This window comes from Phocoena sinus, chromosome 4 (assembly GCF_008692025.1).
Source record: "Phocoena sinus isolate mPhoSin1 chromosome 4, mPhoSin1.pri, whole genome shotgun sequence".
NCBI lineage: Eukaryota > Metazoa > Chordata > Mammalia > Artiodactyla > Phocoenidae > Phocoena > Phocoena sinus.
This window is the reverse complement of record NC_045766.1, coordinates 137,892,786-137,899,138: the sequence shown is the minus strand read 5'-3', so window position 1 is coordinate 137,899,138 and position 6,353 is coordinate 137,892,786.

Below are 6,353 nucleotides of genomic sequence, written 5' to 3'. Positions count from 1 at the left end.
GAATAGAGAGCCCAGAAATTAATGCACACGCCTATGGTCAATTCATCTTCGACAAAGGAGGCAAGAATATAAAATGGGAAAAAGTGTCTTTAGCAAGTGGTGCTGGGAAAGTTGGACAGCTGCATGTAAATCAATGAAATTAGAACACACCCTCATACCATGCACAAAAATAAACTCAAAATGGCTTAAAGACTTAAACATAAGACATGACACCATAAAACTCCTAGAAGAGAGCATAAGCAAAACATTCTCTGACATAAATCATGCCAGTGTTTTCTTAGGTCAATCTCCCAAGGCAATAGAAATAAAAACATAAATTTACAAGCTTTTGCACAGCAAAGGAAACCATAAAAAAAATGAAATGACAACTTACAGCATGGGAGAAAATACCTGCAAATGATGCTGCAGACAAAGGCTTAATCTCCAAAATATATACAGCTTATACAACTCAACAACAAAAATCCAAACAACCTAATCGAAAAATGGACAGAAGACCTTAACAGACATTTCTCCAAAGAAGACATACAGATAGCCAGTAGGTACACGAAAAGATGCTCAACAATCACTAATTATTATAGAAATGAAAATCAGACTACAATGAGATACCAACTCACACCAGTCAGAATGGCCATTATTAAAAAGTTTACAAACAAGTGCTGGAGAGGGTGTGGAGAAAAGGGAACCCTCCTACCCTGCTGGTGGGGATGTAAGTTGGTGCAGCTACTATGGAAAACAGTGTGGAGGCTCCTCAGAAAATTAAAAATAGAGCTACCATATGATCCAGCAATCCCACTCCTGGATATATACCCAGACAAAACTATAATTCAAAAAGATACAGGCAACCCTATGTTCATAGCAACAATATTCACAATAGCCAAAACATGGAAACACCCTAAATGTCCATTGACAGATAAATGGATAAAGAAGATGTGGTACATATATACAATGGAATACTACTCAGCTGTAAAAAAAAAAAGAACAAAATAATGCCATTTGCAGGAACATGGATGCAACTAGAGATTATCATACTAAGTGAAGCAAGTCAGAAAGAGAAGGACAAATACCATATGGTATCACTTACATGGCACAAATGAACCTATCTACAAAACAGAAACAGACTCAGACATAGAGAACAGACTTGTGGTTGCCAAGGGGGAGGGGGTCAGGGAAGGAAGGACTGGGAGTTTGGGATCAGCAGATGTAAACTATTATATATAGGATGGATAAACAATAAGGTCCTACTGTATAGCACAGGGAACTATATTCAATATCCTGTGATAAACCTTAATGGAAAAGAATATTTTTAAAAAATATGTGTATAACTGAGTCACTTTGCTGTACAACAGATTGGCATAACTTTTTTTTTTTTTTTTTTTTTGGCGGTACGCAGGCCTCTCACTGTTGTGGCCTCTCCCATGCGGAGCACAGGCTCCGGACGTGCAGGCTCAGTGGCCATGGCTCATGGGCCCAGCCGCTTCGCGGCATGTGGGATCTTCCCAGACCAGGGCATGAACCCGTGTCCCCTGCATTGGCAGGCGGACTCTCAACCACTGTGCCACCAGGGAAGCCCATTGGCATAACATTTTAAATCAATTATACTTCGATTAAAAAAATAAATTAAAAAAAAAAGAAATGAAAGGGGAGAAAATAACGGCCAATACCACAGAGATACAAAAATATCCTAAGAGAATACTATGAACGGTTATATGCCAACAAATTTGACAACCTAGAAGAAATAGGCACATTTCTAGAAACATACAGCCTGGCAAGATTGAGTCAAGAAGAAACAGACAATTTGAACAGATCGATAACTAGAAGTGAAATAGAATCTGTAATTTAAAAACTCCCAGCAAACAAAAACCCAGGACTGGATGGCTTCATGGGGGAATTCTACCAAACATATAAAGAAGACGGTATACTTCTCAAACTATCTTTTAAAATTGAAGAGGAGGGAATACTCCCATATTCATTCTACAAGCTACCATTACCTTGATACCAAAACCAGACAAAGACACTACCAAAAAAAAAAAAATTACAGGTCAATATGTTTAATGAATATAGATAGATGCAAAAATCAACAAAATATTAGCAAGGTGAATCCAACAATACATAAAAAGGATCATACACCATGATCAAGTTGGATGTAATCCAGGATCACAAGGATGGTTCAACATATACAAGTGAATCAGTGTGACACACCACATTAAGAAAAGACAAAAGCCACATGATCATCTCAATAGATGTGGAAAAAGCATTATGACTAAATTCAATACCCATTCATTATAAAAACATCAGAGTGAGTATAGAGGGAACATGTCTCAACATAATAAAGAACATTTATGACAAACCCATTGAGCCAATGTAATACACAATGGTGAAAAGCTGTAAGACTTCCTGATAAATTCAGGAATAAGACAAGGATGCCTACTCTCACCACTTCTATTTAAGATAGTATTGGAAGTCCTAGCCACAGCAATCAGACAAGAAAAAGAAATAAAAGGTATCCAAATTGGAAGGGAAGAGGTAAAACTATCACTACTTGCAGATGACATGACACTTTACATAGAGAACCCTAAAGTCTCCACCCCAAAACTATTAGTACTAATAAATTAATTCAGCAAGTTTGCAGGATACAAGATTAATATACAGAAATCTGTTTCATTTCTATACACTAATATTGAAATATCAGAAAGAAAAAGTAAAAACAAAACAAAAATCCCATTTAAAATCCCATTAAAAAAAAACCCTAGGAATAAACTTAACCAAGGAGGTGAAATACCTATACTCTGAAAACTATAAAATACTGATGAAGAAAACTGAAGATGAATCAAAGAAATGGAAAGATATCCCAGGCTCTTCGATTGGAAGAATTAATATTATTAAAATGGCCATACTACCCAAAGCAATCTACAGATTTCATGCAATCCCTATCAAAATACCCAGGACATTTTTCACAGAACTACAACAAATTATCCTAAATTTATATGGAACCACAAAAGACCCCAAATTACCAAAGCAATCCTGAGGAAAAAGAACAAAGCTGGAGGTATAACCCTCCCAGACTTCAGACTATACTACGAAGGTATAGCAATGAAAACAGCACGGTATTGACACAAAAACAGACACATGGATCAACGGAACAGAATAGAGAGCACAGAAATACACCCATTCACCTATGGTCAATTAATCTATGTTAAAGGAGGCAAGAATATATGATGGAGAAAAGACAGTGTCTTTAACAAGGGGTGCTGGGGAAACTGCAGAGTTACATGTTAAACCGTGAGATTAGAACATTCCCTCACACCATATACAAAAATAAATTCAAAATGGTTTAAAGATCTAAATGTAAGACATGAAACCATAAAATTCCTAGAAGAGAACATAAGTAAAACACTCTTTGACATAAATTGTAGTAATATTTTCTTGGATCAGTCTCCCAAGGCAAATGAAATGGTGAAAATTGGTATCAAGTGGCCATTGTTTATAAAATAAACAAATGGGACCCAATTAAACTTAAAACCTTTTGCAAAGCAAAGGAAACCATCAAGAAAACAAAACGACAGCCTATGGAATGGGAGAAAATATTTGCAAATGGTGCTGCTGACGAGGAGTTAATATCCAAAATATACAAACAGCTCATACAATCCAATATCAAAACTAAACAATCCAATCAAAAAATGGGCAGCACCAACAAGGATCTACTGTATAGCATAGGGAGCACGGCTCAGTACTCTGTAATAACCTAAATGGGAAAAGAATTTGAAAAAGAACAGATACATGTTTAAAAAAAAAAAAGAAAAAAAGGGCAAGGACTTCCCTGGTGGCACAGTGGTTAAGAATCCGCCTGCCAATGCAGGGGACACGGGTTCGAGCCCAGGTCCGGGAAGATCCCACGTGCCATGGAGCAACTAAGCCCGTGCGCCACAACTACTGAGCCTGCGCTCTAGAGCCCATGAGCCACAACTACTGAGCCTGCATGCCACAACTACGGAAGCCCACGCACCTAGAGCCTGTGCTCCATAACGAGAAGCCACCGCAATAAGAAGCCCACGCACCACAACAAAGAGTAGCCCCCCCACCCCCGGCCACAACTAGAAAAAGCCTGCACGCAGCAACGAAGACCCAATGTAGCCAAAAATTAATATTTAAAGAATGGGGGGCTTCCCTGGTGGTGCAGTGGTTGAGAGTCCGCCTGCCGATGCAGGGAACACGGGTTCGTGCCCCGGTCCGGGAAGATCCCACATGCCGCGAAGCAGCTGGGCCCGTGAGCCATGGCCGCTGAGCCTGTGCATCTGGAGCCTGTGCTCTGCAACGGGAGAGGCCACAACAGTGAGAGGCCTGCGTACCGCAAAAAAAAAAAAAAAAAAAGAATGGGCAGAAGACCTGGATTGACATTTTCCCAAAGAAGACATACAAGTGGTTAACAGGCACATAAATGGTGCTTAACATTGCAAGTTATTAGAGAAATGCAAATGAAAAGCACAATGAGGTATCTATCACCTCACACCTATCAGAATGGCCATCATCATAAGGTCTACAAATAACAAATGCTGGAGAGGGTGTGGAGCAAAGGGGCTCCTTGTGCACTGTTGCTGGGAATGTGAATGGGTACAGCCACTACGGAGGTTCCTTAAAAAACTAAAAATAGAGCAATGACCCAGCTCTATTTGACCATATGACCCAGCAATCCCACTCCTGGATATATACCTGGAAAAAATGAAACCATTAATTCAAAAAGATACATGCACCCCAGTGTTCATAGGAGCACTATTTACAATAGCCAAACGCCCATCAACAGAAGATTGGATTAAGAAGATGTGCAATACACACACACTCATACCCACACAGTGGAATATTACTCAGCCATAAAAAAGAATGAAATACTGCCATTTGCAACAACATAGATGGGAGTAGAGAATATTATGCTTAGTCAAGTAAGTCAGACAGAGAAAGACAAATACTATATGATATCACTTATATGTGGAATCTAAAAAATAATACAAATGAAAGTACGTACAAAACAGAAACAGACTCACAGATACAGAAAATAACCTTGTGTTTACCAAATGGGAGAGAGAAGGGGGAGGGACAAATTAGGGGTATGGGATTAACAGATACTACTATATGTAAAATAGATAAGCTACAAGGATATACCATAGGGCACAGGGAATTAGACCCATTATATTGTAATAACCTATAATGGAAAATAATCTGCAAAAATACTGACTCATGGGAATTCCCTGGCAGTCCAGCAGTTAGGAGTTTGTACTTTCTCTACAGGGACCTGGGCTTGATCCCTGGTTGGGGAACTAAGATACCACAAGCTGCGTGGTATAACCAAAAAAACAAAAAATACTGAATCACTCACTATGCTGTACACTTGAAACTAACACAATATTATAAATCCACTATATTTCAAAAAAAAATTTTTAAAAATTTTTTTTAAATTTTGGAAGTTCCCTGGTGGCCTAGTGATTAGGATTCGGAGCTTTCACTGCCGTGGCCTGGGTTCAATCCCTGGTTGGGGAACTGAGATCCTGCAAGCCATGTGGTGTGGCAAAAAAAAAAAAAAATTTATGGGTTCTAATGCATTGCTGATGGGACTGTAAGTTGGCATATATCTGGATGTATGCACACACACATATACACAAATATATTTATGGTTCAGATTAAAGGAAAAATAAAAAACATCTACAAAAATATTTTTTAAAGGTAAAGTATGCTATGATAATTTTCATATTACATATGACGTTAAACCTTTGTCAACGTATACAGTTCATCCTGGGATTTATATAAACCTGAAACAAACAAGCCAACAAAATGAAGTAAAGGCTTAGAGAGTGCTTAAAAAACAGCTAGAAACAGGCGTGAGGCCTGGGAAGAAGAGATTGTGTAACTCAGAGCAGCCTCAGGACTCAAGGATGGTCCTCACCTAGGTGTTGGCCAGCACACCTAAGTCCATGACCATGGGTCCCACCCACCCTGGGCAGTCATATCCGTGTACAGACAAAGCCTCTCAGGCGAGAAGAGAGGAGTAAGGAAGGCTGCTGTTTCCTTCTTTGTTTTGCTTGAGTCTCTAAAGGTAGGAGAGGCAGAGTCTCTCATGTCTGACATGTAGCTAGTAACAACAGCTAAGACTTATCTAGTGCTTACCACGCACCAGGCAGTGTTCTAGATGCCTTATGTGTATTAACTGCTAATTCTCACAACAAGCCTGTAAAAAGAGTATTCTTATGTCCCCATCTTACAGATGAGGAAACTGAGGCGTTGAGAGGTCAGTGTAACTTGCGCAAGGTCACCTAGCGGTGAGTGCTGGAGCTGGCACTCCCAGTCACTGCTGGCCCCAAATACAC